Source organism: Bufo bufo, chromosome 1 (genome assembly GCF_905171765.1).
Source record: "Bufo bufo chromosome 1, aBufBuf1.1, whole genome shotgun sequence".
NCBI classification, from domain to species: Eukaryota; Metazoa; Chordata; class Amphibia; order Anura; family Bufonidae; genus Bufo; species Bufo bufo.
Window position 1 is genome coordinate 120,594,715 of NC_053389.1, and position 16,379 is coordinate 120,611,093.

The 16,379-nt window shown below is 43.0% G+C and overlaps 1 protein-coding gene across 5 annotated transcripts in view; it reads right to left on the minus strand.

Moving 5' to 3' along the window:
- Positions 1-16,379, minus strand: part of PRDM2 (PR/SET domain 2) — a 235,946-nt gene that overhangs the window by 33,854 nt on the left and 185,713 nt on the right. The window lies entirely within an intron of this gene.

A 16,379-nucleotide genomic window follows, 5' to 3' on the forward strand; every position in this document is an offset into this window, starting at 1 on the left:
TTTGTTATTAATCGAAATTTAACGATTTTTTTGCAAAAAAATGACATTTTTCACTTTCAGTTGTAAAATTTTGCAAAAAAAACGAGATCCATATATAAATTTTGCTCTAAATTTATTGTTCTACATGTCTTTGATAAAAAAAAAAAATGTTTGGGTGAAAAAAAAAATGCTTTGGGTAAAAGTTATAGCGTTTACAAACTATGGTACAAAAATGTGAATTTCCGCTTTTTGAAGCAGCTCTGACTTTCTGAGCACCTGTCATGTTTCCTGAGGTTCTACAATGGCCAGACAGTACAAACACCCCACAAATGACCCCATTTCGAAAAGTACACACCCTAAGGTATTCGCTGATGGGCATAGTGAGTTCATAGAACTTTTTATTTTTTGTCACAAGTTAGCGGAAAATGATGATTTTTTTTTTTTTTTCTTACAATGTCTCATATTCCACTAACTTGTGACAAAAAATAAAAACTTCTATGAACTCACTATGCCCATCACGAAATACCTTGGGGTCTCTTCTTTCCAAAATGGGGTCACTTGTGGGGTAGTTATACTGCCCTGGCATTCTAGGGACCCAAATGTGTGGTAAGGAGTTTGAAATCAAATTCTGTAAAAAATGACCTGTGAAATCCGAAAGGTGCTCTTTGGAATATGGGCCCCTTTGCCCACCTAGGCTGCAAAAAAGTGTCACACATCTGGTATCTCTGTATCCAGAAGTTGAGGAATGTGTTTTGGGGTGTCTTTTTACATATACCCATGCTGGGTGAGATAAATATCTTGGTCAAATGCCAACTTTGTATAAAAAAATGGGAAAAGTTGTCTTTTGCCAAGATATTTCTCTCACCCAGCATGGGTATATGTAAAATGACACCCCAAAACACATTCCCCAACTTCTCCTGAGTACGGAGATACCAGATGTGTGACACTTTTTTGCAGCCTAGGTGGGCAAAGGGGCCCACATTCCAAAGAGCACCTTTCGGATTTCACAGGTCATTTTTTACAGAATTTGATTTCAAACTCCTTACCACACATTTGGGCCCCTAGAATGCCAGGGCAGTATAACTACCCCACAAGTGACCCCATTTTGGAAAGAAGAGACCCCAAGGTATTCGCTGATGGGCATAGTGAGTTCATGGAAGTTTTTATTTTTTGTCACAAGTTAGTGGAATATGAGACTTTGTATGAAAAAAAAAAAAAAAAAAAAATCTGCATATTCCACTAACTTGCGACAAAAAATAAAAAATTCTAGGAACTCGCCATGCCCCTCACGGAATACCTTGGGGTGTCTTCTTTCCAAAATGGGGTCACTTGTGGGGTAGTTATACTGTCCTGGCATTTTCCAGGGGCCCTAATGTGTGGTAAGTAGGTAAATTCTGTGAAATCCTAAAGGTGCTCTTTGGAATATGGGCCCCTTTGCCCACCTAGGCTGCAAAAAAGTGTCACACATGTGGTATCGCCGTATTCAGGAGAAGTTGGGGAATGTGTTTTGGGGTGTCATTTTACATATACCCTTGCTGGGTGAGAGAAATATCTTGGCAAAAGACAACTTTTCCCATTTTTTTATACAAAGTTGGCATTTGACCAAGATATTTCTCTCACCCAGCATGGGTATATGTAAAATGACACCCCAAAACACATTCCCCAACTTCTCCTGAGTACGGCGATACCAGATGTGTGACACTTTTTTGCAGCCTAGATGCGCAAAAGGTGCCCAAATTCCTTTTAGGAGGGCATTTTTAGACATTTGGATACCAGACTTCTTCTCACGCTTTGGGGCCCCTAGAATGCCAGGGCAGTATAAATACCCCACATGTGACCCCATTTTGGAAAGAAGACACCCCAAGGTATTCAATGAGGGGCATGGCGAGTTCATATAAAAAAAAATTTTTGGGCACAAGTTAGCGGAAATTGATATTTTTAATTTTTTTCTCACAAAGTCTCCCGTTCCGCTAACTTGAGACAAAAATTTCAATCTTTCATGGACTCAATATGCCCCTCACGGAATACCTGGGGGTGACTTCTTTCCGAAATGGGGTCACATGTGGGGTATTTATACTGCCCTGGCATTCTAGGTGCCCTAAAGCGTGAGAAGAAGTCTGGAATATAAATGTCTAAAAAATTTTACGCATTTGGATTCCGTGAGGGGTATGGTGAGTTCATGTGAGATTTTATTTTTTGACACAAGTTAGTGGAATATGAGACTTTGTAAGAAAAAAATAATAATAATTCCGCTAACTTGGGCCAAAAAAATGTCTGAATGGAGCCTTACAGAGGGTGATCAATGACAGGGGGGTGATCAATGACAGGGGGAGTGATCAATAACAGGGGGAGTGATCAATAACAGGGGGAGTGATCAATAACAGGGGGAGTGATCAATAACAGGGGGAGTGATCAATAACAGGGGGAGTGATCAATAACAGGGGGGTGATCAATGACAGGGGGGTGATCAGGGAGTCTATATGGGGTGATCACCACAGTCATTGATCACGCCCCTGTAAGGCTTCATTCAGACGTCCGTATGCGTTTTGCGGATCCGATCCATCTATCAGTGGATCCGTAAAAATCATGCAAACATCTGAATGGAGCTTTACAGGGGGTTGATCAATGACAGGGGTGTAATCAATGACAGGGGGGTGATCAGGGAGTCTATATGGGGTGATAACCACAGTCATTGATCACGCCCCTGTAAGGCTTCATTCAGACGTCCGGATGCGTTTTGCGGATCCGATCCATCTATCAGTGGATCCGTAAAAATCATGCGGACATCTGAATGGAGCTTTACAGGGGGTTGATCAATGACAGGGGTGTAATCAATGACAGGGGGGTGATCAGGGAGTCTATATGGGGTGATAACCACAGTCATTGATCACGCCCCTGTAAGGCTTCATTCAGACGTCCGTATGCGTTTTGCGGATCCGATCCATCTATCAGTGCATCCGTAAAAATCATGCGGACATCTGAATGGAGCTTTACAGGGGGGTAATCAATGACAGGGGGGTGATCAGGGAGTCTATATGGGGTGATCACCACAGTCATTGATCACGCCCCTGTAAGGCTTCATTCAGACGTCCGGATGCGTTTTGCGGATCCGATCAATCTATCAGTGGATCCGTAAAAATCATGCGGACGTCTGAATGGAGCTTTACAGGGGGTTGATCAATGACAGGGGGGTAATCAATGACAGGGGGGTGATCAGGGAGTCTATATGGGGTGATCAGGGGCTAATAAGGGGTTAATAAGTGACGGGGGGGGGGGTGTAGTGTAGTGTAGTGGTGCTTGGTGCTACTTTACTGAGCTACCTGTGTCCTCTGGTGGTCGATCCAAACAAAGGGGACCACCAGAAGACCAGGTAGCAGGTATATTAGACGCTGTTATCAAAACAGCGTCTAATATACCTGTTAGGGGTTAAAAAAAACACATCTCCAGCCTGCCAGCGAACGATCGCCGCTGGCAGGCTGGAGATCAACTCTCTTACCTTCCGTTCCTGTGAGCGCGCGCGCCTGTGTGCGCGCGTTCACAGGAAGTCTCGCGTCTCGCGAGATGACGCATATATGCGTGACTGTGCGCAGCGCTGCCACCTCCGGAACGCGATCCTGCGTTAGGCGGTCCGGAGGTGGTTAAAGAGGTTTTCCAGGCTTTTTTTTTATTGATGACCTATCCTCAGTCCTTAAGGACCCATGACGTACCGGTACATCATGGCTTTAAAATGCGATTGCGGCGCCGCGGGGGTTAATCCGAAATCATTCAGCGGGCATCCTGTCACAACGCCGGGGGGGGTTCATGTGACCCCCCGTATCGGCGATCGCCGCAAACCGCAGGTCAATTCAGACCTGCGGTTTGCAGCACTTTCTGATCCCCGCGGTCCCTGACCGCGGGGATCAGAAATTTTAAAATGCAGAAATGTAGATTTGTTTTCACCCCCCCTGCACCCCTGAATGATTTTATGCCGGCGGGTGGTGCGGGGGGGGGGGGGGGTTGCAGGAGGTGCAGGAGGCGGGCGGTGCGGCAGGCGGGATCGCGATCCCCCGCCCGCCTCCTCTTGAATATTTATTGGTGTCCAGTGGGTATACCAGAGTGTCAGCACATTGCTGACACTCTGGTATAAACGGCTGACATCTGTGCTGTGATGTCAGCCGTTTAAACCTTTTCATACCGCGGTCCATACGGACTGCTGTATGGAAAAGGTTAACAGTCAGGGAGCTCCCTCCCTCTCCCATCGTGGGGCTGCTGTGCCTTTGCACAGGATGGGGTCACAGAGGGAGGGAGCCCCCCTCCTTACCCTTCCCCCGTCTGCTCAGTTGTGGCAGACGGGGAAGGTTCCCATGGCAACAGGACGCCTTCTCAGGCATCCTGCTGTCCATGGTGCTGAACAGATCTGTGCTAAAGGCATAGATCTGTTCAGACAAAGTGTAAGTAAAATACAGTACAATACACTATATAGTGTACTATACTGTAATATACAGACATCAGACCCACTGGATCTTCAAGAACCAAGTGGGTCTGGGTCAAAAAAAATGTAAAATAATGTGAAAAAAGTAAAGAAAAAAAAATACACTACACATATTAGGTATCGCCGCGTCCGTAACGACCTGATCTATAGAAACGGTCATGTTACTTTCCCCGCACGGTGAACGCCATAAAAATAAAAACTATGAGAAAATTTACATTTTGCCCACCTTACTTCCCAAAAAAGGTAATAAAAAAAGTGATCAAAAAAGTCATATGTACACCAAAATAGTACCAATCAAACTGTCATCTCATCCCGCAAACATTTTACCCTACCCAAGATAATCGCCCAAAAACTGAAAAAACTATGGCTCTTAGACTATGGAAACACTAAAACATGATTTTTTTTTTGTTTCAAAAATGAAATCATTGTGTAAAAAACTTACATAAATAAAAAAAAAATTGTATACATATTAGGTATCGCCGCGTTCGTGACAACCTGCTCTATAAAAATACTACCTGTCAGATAATATAGAGCAACCAAAAATCATATGTACCCTAAACTAGTACCAACAAAACTGCCACCCTATCCCGTAGTTTCTAAAATGGGGTCACTTTTTTGTAGTTTCTACTCTAGGGGTGCATCAGGGGGGCTTCAAATGGGACATGGTGTCAAAAAAACCAGTCCAGCAAAATCTGCCTTCCAAAAACCGTATGGCATTTCTTTCCTTCTGCGCCCTGCCGTGTGCCCGTACAGCAGTTTACGGCCACATATGGGGTGTTTCTGAAAACTACAGAATCGGGGCAATAAATATAGCATTTTGTTTGGCTGTTAACCCTTGTTTTGTTACTGGAAAAAAATGGAAAATTTGCCCAAAAAAATCTAAATTCTGAAATTTTATCACCATTTGCCATTAACTCTTGTGGAACACCTAAAGGGTTAACGACGTTTGTAAAATCAGTTTTGAATACCTTGAGGGGTGTAGTTTCTAGAATGGGGTCATTTTTGGGTGGTTTCTATTATGTAAGCCTCACAAAAGTGACTTCAGACCTGAACTGGTCCCTAAAAAGTGGGTTTTTGAAAATTTCTGAAAAATTTCAAGATTTGCTTCTAAACTTCTAAGCCTTGTAACATCCCCCAAAAATAAAATATCATTCACAAATTGATCCAAACATGAAGTAGACATCTGGGGAATGTAAATTAATAACTAATTTTGTAGGTATTACTATTTGTTATATAAGTAGAGAAATTGAAACTTGGAAATTTGCTGTTTTTTTTACAAATTTTTGGTAAATTTGGCATTTTTTTTAATAAATAAAAATGAATTTTTTTTACTTCATTTTACTAGTGTCATGAAGTACAATATGTGACGAAAAAAACAATCTCAGAATGGCCTGGATAAGTCCAAGCCTTTTAAAGTTATCAGCACTTAAAGTGACACTGGTCAGATTTGCAAAAAATGCCCCGCCCCGTTTATAGTCAATTGGGATGGAGCGGCAGTCCGGGGGTTCACGTGAACTAGCGGCAGGATGGATCTGACAGGCTGTTCACTGCAGAGTCCCCTGCCGCTATTGTGAAAGTACCCTTACCCACTGTTAGTGTGCTGCTGTTATTAAAATAGTAGATTAGTAGAATTAGAATACCAGTAGGAGTTCAAACAAAGGAGGAAGTTAAAGAGCCCGGTAAGGCAGCAGAATATAAAAAGCGACTTAAAAAGAATTATATCCAGAAAACCATCCATTTTAAAAATAAAAAATACTTAGAATATTCACATATAGGCTTTTAATATGTGATAAAAAATGTAGCAACTTTTTAAATTGTTCATTTATATTGAACTTTTAACAACCAAAGTCCCATTTCTACTGACTGCAAATATTCCTTACATCTGACATAACCAGAAAACCCGGGTTCCCTTTCAAATTCCCCACAAAAGCTTGATTCATGTTATCTCAGAAGTGTGACACTGGGAACGATTTAATGGGCCAGTTTTCTTCCTTTTTATTGTCTTCTGTTGACTTTTCTTGGCTGCTCCTGCTGCTTTTGTACAAACTGATTAGCTCAGTGTCTGCAGGAGGCGTATAGCTGAGGGGAGGAACACTTTTTTTTTTGCCTAGTGTCACCTCCTAGTGGCAGCAGCTATCCCATGGTCTTCTATGTCCCCCAATGAACTCAGCGAGAAAAGGATTTTACAGGTAAGCACAAAAAATCCTATCACAATGGAACATAGTGAGCATTATATACTGTACAGTGCCTTGCAAAAGTATTCACTTCCCTTGACTATTTTTGTGTTTTGGTGCCTCACAACCTGGAGTTAACATGGATTGCTTGAGGATTTGCATCATTTAATTGACAGAACATGCCCACAACCTTGAAGATGTTTGTTTGTTTTTTTATTGTGAAGCAAACAACAAATAGGAGAAAATAACAGAAAAGGTCAATGTGCATAACTATTCACCCCCCTAAAGTCAATACTTTGTAGAGCCACCTTTTGCGGCAATCACAGCTCCAAGTCGCTTTGGATAAGTCTCTATGAGCTTGCCACATCTTACCACTGGGATTTTTGCCCATTTCTCTTTGAAAAACTGCTCCAGCTCTTCAGGTTGGATGGTTTGCGTTTGTGAACAGCAATCTTTAAGTCTGACCACAGATTTTCTATTGGATTGAGATCTGGGCTTTGACTAGGCCATTCCAACACATTTACACTTAAACCACTCAAGTGTTGCTTTAGCAGTGTGTTTGGGGTCATTGTCCTGCTGGAAGGTGAACCTCCGTCCTAGCCTCAAATCACGCACAGAGTTGTACAGGTTTTGCTCAAGAATATCCCTGTATTTAGCACCATCCATCTTTTCCTCAACTCTGACCAGTTTCACTGTCCCGGCTGCTAAAAAACATCCCCACAGCATGATGCTGCCACCACCATGTCACTGTGGGGATGGTATTCCTTGGGTGATGTGTTGGGTTAGCGCCAGACGTAGCATTTTCTTTGATGGCCAAAAAGTTCAAGTTTAGTCTCATCAGACCAGAGCACCTTCCTCCGTACATTTTGGGAGTCTCCCACATGCCTTTTCGCAAACTCACAACGTGCCTTTTTGTTTTTTGCTGAAAGTAATGGCTTTCTTCTGGCCACTCTGCCATAAAACCCAACTCTATGGAGCGTACGGCTTACTGTCGTCCTATGTACAGATACTTCAGTCTCTGCTGTGGAACTCTGCAGCGTCTCCAAGGTTACCTTAGGTCTCTGTGCTGCTGCTCTGATTAATGCCCTCCTTGCCCGGTCCGTGAGTTTTGGTGGGCGGCCGTCTCTTGGCAGGTTTGCTGTTGTGCCAAGTTCTTTCCATTTGGTTATGATAGATTTGATGGTGCTCCTGGGGATCATCAAAGATTGGTATATTTTTTTATAACCTAACCCTGACTTGTACTTCTCAGCAACATTGTCCCTTACTTGTTTGGAGAGTTCCTTGGTCTTCATGGCAGTGTTTGGTTAGTGATTCCTCTTGCTTAGGCGTTGCAGCTTCTGGGGCCTTTCAAAAAAGGTGTGTATATGTAATGACAGATCATGTGACACTTAGATTGCACACAGGTGGACATCATTTGACCAATTATGTGACTTCTGAAGGTACTTGATTGCACCAGAGCTTTTTATGGGCTTCCTAACAAAAGAGGTGAATACATACTCACATGGCAATTTTCAGTTGTTGTTTTTTTCTAAACAGTAGTTTTATATATTTTTCTCATTTCACTTCACCAACTTAGACTATTGTGTTCTGATCTATCACATAAAATTCAGATTAACAAAACATTGAACTTAAGGCTGTAATGTAACAAAACACGAAAAAAGTCAAGGGGGTGAATACTTTTGCAAGGCACTGTAGGTATCGCACTGCTTGACTAGCTTAGCATTTAAAACACAATTAACTTTGATTGCTCTCTTTGTGGTCTTCCAGTACGTCTGTAGAAGTCAGAAAAGACACCATGGCACCTGCGTAGAACTTCTCTCCACATAAAGATCATTCCAGAACGCGGCTAAATTAGACAAGCAGAGTACTTTCTGCACTATTTAATTGCTATGAACAGCTACAGACGGAAACCTGAAGTGAACTTATGGTTAGTATAAAACGTTTCTCCCATATTCTTAATCTAATGCACATAACAGCCATTTGGTAATGAGTGTTCACGTAACTGTGATCAGCAAAATGCTAGCTTTTCAGATTTTCCAGCAGATACCTCCCGCTTGCTGTCTACATAATTCCCTTGTCTCGCACAAAAACGGAAGGATTGACCCCATATATAAACCTTTAAATAGCAAGGGAAACGTATTACTGCTTCCTTATCTAGGTGTCAGGAGAACGGAGGCCATTTTACACAGGCCGAAGATAGGAGATGTAAACGCTCATTCCCAATAATTGCCCTAAATGTGAGTTCACTTGTTTTTTAAAGTGATCACATTTTAGGTGGCAAATAAACCAATATTTGCATTAGAATTGGAGTTTATGAGCATTTTACTGTATTTATATTGAAGCCCTGCTACAGGCCAGGACTTCATAGAAATTACTAAGCAGCAGCCTCCTGTCACACAGGAGAACCGGGGCTGCTGCTAACACACTTTGGCTCCCCCAATACCCGCTGGGGGTTGCCGGGGCACACCCGGAAGTGCCGGATTTTCAACATTCAGATGCCGTGGTCAATCGTGAGGATTTAAATGTCTGTGATCAGCATTCCCGCCGGTCGCGGACATCAGCTGCGGGTGCCTGCCGGTTCCACTTAGGAATGGGCACCATCTTTAAAGTCCCGACCGCCGACGTATGTAGTCGCATGGAGGTTGGGAAGGGGTTAAGGAAGAGTGGTTAGCATGAACCATGACTTGATGCAAACAACTTTCAGAGGACAGTAGAATCACATGAAGCTGGCCAAGGCTACAAAGGCTTTGCTAAAGTCCTGGGTATACATGAATCCGTGTTAGACAAATTATTCAAAAACGGAAAAAAAATTATAAAAATCAGGACTATTGCAACTCTCCCAAAGAGTGGGCGTCATGTTTACTAAGGTTACTCTAAGAGCACAACCGGCAATCCTCGAGGAGGTTAGAAAGAACCTAAGGATAACAGAAAAAGACCTACAGAAGAGAACCTCTGTTCATGTGTCTACTACTTGAAAAACACTGAACAGAACTGTGTTGATGAAAGGACACAAAGGAAGCCACTGCTGTCAAGAAAAATTGCTGGCCATTTCAAGTTTGCTTACTTGAATGATCCACAATCTTTATGGAAAATGTTCTATAAGCAGATGAGACAAAAGTGGAACTGTTTTGCACAAATGCACAATGCTATGTTTGGAGGCAAAACAACACTACTCACTAAAAAAAATAAATCACCCCAAACTGTGAAGCATAGGGGAAGGAACGTCATGGTTTGGGGCTGCTTTATTGCCTCCATAACTGTACACCTTGAGATCTCTGAGGGAACAATGAATTATAAGGCAGACTCACTGGCAAAAAATAACACACCAAGAAGGAGTTGTTGGTATCAAATGAAACTTGCTATGTGTGAATGTAATGATGAGATATGTAAGTGGTTACAATATTAGCTCAAACGCAGAAGTTTATTGGGGAAATCACTACAATATACAATAGATCATGTATCTAGCCTGGATACATGATGAGATATGGTTGGGCATGGAGGCACACAAGTTCCATATAGTATCATGCAGCATATATTTGACGAAAGATGTTGCAGCTGGGCCTGTAGATCCAGCACACTCGTAGGTTGCCGAAGCTGGTGTTCCAGCTCATCCCATAAAGGCTGGGTTGGCAATAAATTTGGCTACCAGGCAGGCCAAGGAAGTGTTGCAAATCGGTAGAGACATTCCTGGGAAACCCTTGCTGTGTGTGAGCGAGCAATATCCTTCTGAAAAATGCCAGCTGGAAGCCCTGCCATGAGAGGAAACACATGTGGCTACAGGATGTCCGGCACATATCATTGAGCTGTTAATGTTCCTCGTATCACTACTAAGCGTGACCTTCGTATGCCCAGGTCATCACACCAGCAGTTGGGGCAGTGTGTCTGTCCACAGCAAAGGCAAGATTGAAGCGCTCACTATAAGGCCCTGAGGCTTACCACGAGGTATCATCGATCAGCAACCTTCGGCACTCCAGGTGTTCTGAAACTACAACTCCCAGAATTCTCTTTTCACTTCTATGGGAGTTAGAAGAACAGCAGAGCATGTTTGCATGCTGGGAGTTGTAGTTTCACAGCAGCTGGAGTGCCGAAGCTTGCTGATCGCTGCTATAGACTATTTGGTTCCAGTTCGTAGCAGTCCAGATTTCTAGTTCAAAACACCACTGAAAACGAAGGTAACAGTGGCTAGAGGTGTGTAAACAAGGTGCTATCTATGTCACGATGGTGGACCACAAAACTGTGGGAGCTGCTTGTGCTTGTAGATGGGTCAAAATCTTCTTTACTGGTGGTCTGTCTGGGCTTTCCAAAGTCTGTTCAACATGTGTGCGTGCCCTCACACAATCACTGCTCACAATACCTCCTAACAACTAGGTCACAACAGCCTAGATGGCTTGCAATTCATCAAAATGACCATTCTGCTTCTCTCAGACCAATGATGAGCCCCTCACTAAGTCTTCCAACTGGGAAAAATATCTTTGGGTGTATTGTAGAGGCATGTTTAGCATTTCACTGATCAAGGTTCACTACCCAAAAGTAGCCTCTGAGATCTTTTTTATAGGGTAGTCGGGAAGCATTATTACGCCCTCTTGTAGCAACACCCAGTGTCTACCCGATCTGTAATCATTTACATATCTGCCTGATACACAACTGCATGCCAAATTCTCCAGCAATCAGAGATTTCTCTCTGGGTGCATTATTTTATTTTTATGTCAATGAGAGTAAATCATAATATATACAGGAGAATGTAGGGAAATCAACTAAAGAATGGTTGAAAAAGAAGATGATGCAGTGGCATAATCTGAAGTGGACTACGTAGCAAAATATCCCAGAAATAATGATGAACTGAAACACATTTGCAGGGAAAAACAGTACAAACGTCCTGCTCTAAGCTGTGAAAGCCTTACTTGTAGTAACAGGAAAGAAGTTTGGTACAGACGATTGCCTCTAATAGGGAGAACTATAGCTTATAAAATTCAAAGGTTCACTTCCTTTTTCTCCCTTCCCTTCGGAGGTTTACTCAATGTGCTCAATAAAACATATGAACAGTACAACTGTTTGTGGGCTATTTGTTTAGTTAGTGTTTGCTTATAACAGTGACTTGGATAACAAATCAGACCACATGTCATTAGTAATCACAGAAATCAAGGTACCATATTTTTTGCTTTATAAGATGCATTTTTACCCCAAAAGTGGGGGAGAAATGGCAGTGCGTCTTATAAAGCGAATACTAATGAGCACTTTCATTATGGAATGGCTGGAGAAGACGCAGGGAGCGGTGAATGTAGCGGGTGGTACTCACCCCTCCCTGATCATTTTCTGGACGCCTGCTGTGTTTTGTCCTTACTGCATATAACGTGAGGATGCAGATCATGCAGGCGTGCACTATGACCTGACGCTGTGGAACATCAGGTCACAGTGCAGCGCGGTGCCAGCAGAAGACCAGAAGAGAGATGAGTGCAGGAAGAGAGCGCTGCCCGGAGCAGGAGAGGAGAGTTATTTTATTTATTTTGGTGTCTGATCTGAGGTCTGACGAAGACTGAGGCTCTGACGAATGTTAGGTGGCACTTCAATTCAGACTTTAGTGGATATCAGGAGATGGTTCCCAAGCCAAGATCAATAAATAATTTTTTTTTATTAAGGTGGGTTTTCCAGTATAATTGAACGTTTTCAGCCACACAGCCTTCATCAGAAATACTGGATGGGCTGCACAAGGGTTCTGTAGAGATATAAGGGCTCCCGGCCCGGTATCTAATAATGGCGCTGAGATGTATAGAGCTACTGCCCTGATTGTATGGAGCTCATCTGAGGTCTGATGAAGACTGGGGGTCTGATCTGAGGTCTTCTTTTTCTTCTTATTTTCCTCCTCTAAAACCTAGTTGCGTCTTCTAAAGAGAAAAATACGCTAATTGCAAAGGGTTCACTTTATTGTAATTTCACACATCCCCTTTAAAAGGGAATCTATCAACAGATTTGTACTTATGAAACTGGCTGCCCTGTTATATGTGCGCTTGGCAGCTGAAGGCATCTGTGTTGGTCACATGTTCATATATGTGTCCGCATCGCTGAGAAAAATTTTGTTTTCATATGTGCAAATGAGCCTCTAAGAGCAATAGGGCATTGCCATTGCAGAGAGAGCTGAGCCCATTGCTCCTAGGGGCTCATTTACATATATGAAAACTTCATTTTTCTCAGTAATGCAGGCACATATGAGCGAACATGAGACCAACACAGATGCCTTCAGCTGCCAAGCGCACATGTAACAGGTAATCCACTGTCAGAGGTACAAATCTGCTGAGAGATTTGCAGGACTATAATATTGATGGTTTATTTTCAGGACAGGCCATCAACATCAGATTCGTAAGGGTCCAGCACAATCAGTTGAGTGCTATGTCCCTCCAATGTTTATTAGGCATAGCTATGTACATTTGATACGGGATGTGATGGATACTACAGCTCGGTCCTATTCAAGGGAATGAGACGGTGCTGTAATTCCAGACACAGCCACTGGCAGGAGTAAAAAAATTTAGGGAAAGAACCGCTCACAAGAGCACTGCTGCCCCTTCAGCTCATTAGAAGGGTTGCCCAGAGTTAGATCTCTGCGATTTGACACTGGTGACCTACCTAAGAATAGGCCATCAATATTTTAATCCCTGGAATACCCCTTTAAACATAAACTTACCTTTTATTCCATGGACATGCTGACTGTACCCAAAAGCAGCAACATAATAAATGATATATGGGGCTAGGGCTGAAACAAGTACTCGACTGAATCGAGTAAATCGACACAAAAAAATCCTCGATGCAAATTTTTTGCATCGAGGATTCGTTTGTGTCATGTGACCACGGAGTGGGAGTCAAGCTCTTGCTATTACTCACTGCTCCGTGGTCACCCGCCGGCCCGTACCGCGCTGCACTGTATCCTGACACATCGTCCGGTCATACTGCACGTAAAGCGCGCTGTCTGACCCAACGCTGTCTGACGTCGCTGGGGACATGGCTAGGAGGGGCACCTGATGGCACTGGGGGGTCAAACTGATGGCACTGGGGGGGGGGGGGGGGGAGCAGATGAGTTTTTATAAAGAAAAGTTTTCTTTTCATTAGTTTTTTGTTATTAGAGTACTCGATTAATTGTTGGATTAATCGATAGAATACTTGCTTACAAAAATAGTCGATAACTGCAGCCCTAAATAGGGCCATTTACTGCATGTGCTATGGATGAGCAATTGTAAGGCTTCTAAAAAAGAGAACGAACTAAAAAAGTAAAATAAAATCCCCCAGCTTGCCATAGTTTGGCAGAAAATCAATTCCAATCCATAAATAATATATTCTGCTCAGTTTATATCCGAGTGTGCAAAAAAATCACATCTACTAGAGCATGAAAGCAGTGTGGCTCTTTTGATCCCGAATTTATGAAATGTGAAATTTTCTGCCACCGGTGTCTGACTGGTTTGATGTGAAAATGAACGCTTAAACCAGCATAATGTATCACCAGCACGTAGCGAGATGGCCACTGAATATTCATCCAGAGGCTTTAAACATACGCAGAGACACAATTCAGAGGTCAGTCTGTGGCATCTAGGGGAATGATGGCGCCTAGCTGGTCCATTGTCATAGTTCAACGGTGCTCCTCCAGCCTTTCGACAATCATGACTTGTGAATTTGACTGCTCTAATGGCAGCCATATTGGATAACATGCAGTTTTAAGGAAAAACAAAACAAAACAAAATCAAAGCATTCATTGTATGGTTCCATTCACATTACAATTTAGTTCTTCCTTGGGGTATACACGCAAGATTTTTGATAGAAAGAATAAAACATGCAGTTTTATTCTTGTGTCAAAACTTATTAAAACTCAACAGAACCCCGACAGACATCATGAATGGGGTATCGCAGGCTCCATCATAGGCATCTTTGGTATCACTATAAACGGCCATGATGCCAGTGTAACAGAGCCTTAGACTTCAGCTTTTGTCAAGCTTTGATTTTCTTCATAGCTAGAATAGTGCAGTCTGCAAAGATACACTGCCTGTCCAAAAAAAAAAGTCGCCACCTGGATTTAACTAAGCAAATAGTTCTGAGCCTCCCATTGGATAATTACTGCATGGGCGATTATCTTTCAGCTGGCAATAAGTTATTTAACCCCAACTGGTGAAATGAGTTGCTTCTCATTTCTTAAACAACCATGTGGAAAGACACATCTTGTGGTCGGGGAAAAGATGTTAGTCTGTTTGAGAAGGGTCAAATCTTTGGCATGCATCAAGCAGAGAAAAGATCTAAGGAGATTGCAGAAACTACTAAAATTGGGTTAAGAACTGTCCAACGCATTATTAAAAACTGGAAGGATAGTGGGGACCCATCGTATTCGAGGAAGAAACGTGGCAGGAAAAAAAAATACTGAATGATCGTGATCGGCAATCACTTAAACGTTTGGTGAAATCAAATCGAAGAAAAACAACAGTAGAACTCAGGGCTATGTTTAATAGTGAAAGTAAGAGCATTTCTACACGCACAATGCGAAGGGAACTCAAGGGATTGGGACCGAACAGCTGTGTAAGAAAACCACTAATCAGTGAGGCAAACCAGAAAAAAGGCTTCAATTTGCTAGGGAGCATAAAGATTGGACTCTGGAGCAATGGAAGAAGGTGATGTGGTCTGATGAGTCCAGATTTACCCTGTTCCAGAGTGATGGGTGTATCAGGGTAAGAAGAGAGGCAGATGAAGTGATGCCCCCATCATGCCTAGTGCCTACTGTGCAAGCCTGTGGGGGCAGTGCTATGATCTGGGGTGGCTGCAGTTGGTCAGGTCTAGGTTCAGCAACAGTATGTGCTCCAAGAATGTGGTCAGCTGACTACCTGAACATACCGAATGACCAGGTTATTCCATCAATGGATTTTTTCTTCCCTGATGGCACGGGCATATTCCAAGATGACAATGCCAGGATTCATTGGGCTCAAATTGTGAAAGAGTGGTTCAGGGAGCATGAGACATCATTTTCACACATGGACTGGCCACCACAGAGTCCAGACCTTAACCCCATTGAGAATCTTTGGGATGTGCTGGAGAAGGCTTTGCGCAGCAGTCAGACTCTACCATCATCAATGCAAGATCTTGGTGAAAAATTAATGCAACACTGGATGGAAATAAATCTTGTGACATTGCAGAAGCTTATCGAAACAATGCCACAGCGAATGCGTGCCGTAATCAAAGCTAAAGGCGGTGTGACCTTTTGTTTTTTGGTGGCAACTTTTTTTTGGACAGTTAGTGTATTTGGCTACTAAAATTACTGGGGTCCAATAATAGGATGCAACAGTCCTGGCTTCATTATCAATTGAGCTGGTGTGAACAGGGCCTAAAGCTGGTCATACACATTAGATGTACACAGGGCTAACTAGCCAATTTCTGATGATTGGTCAAAAATCTAATGTGTATGAAGGCCTCTCGACTGTCCCCCTAAGGCAGGCTTCGCAGGAGGTAAAGGGGGTTTCCGGGAGTTCAATAGTGATGGCCTATCCACTAAATAGGTCATCAATATCTGATCAGTGGGGGACCGACTCAAAGCAACCCAGCAGATTAGCCATTTGAAGAGACCGGTAAGCGCTCAGGTCTCTTCCTAGGCCAGTGACGTCACATTTATCAGTCACATGGCCTATGTGCAGTTCAGTCCCATTCAAGTGAACGGGCCTAGGCTTTTCTTCCAAGCACAGACACTATAGAATGTATATCACAGTGCTTGATAAGCTGTGAGGCGGTAGCACCAG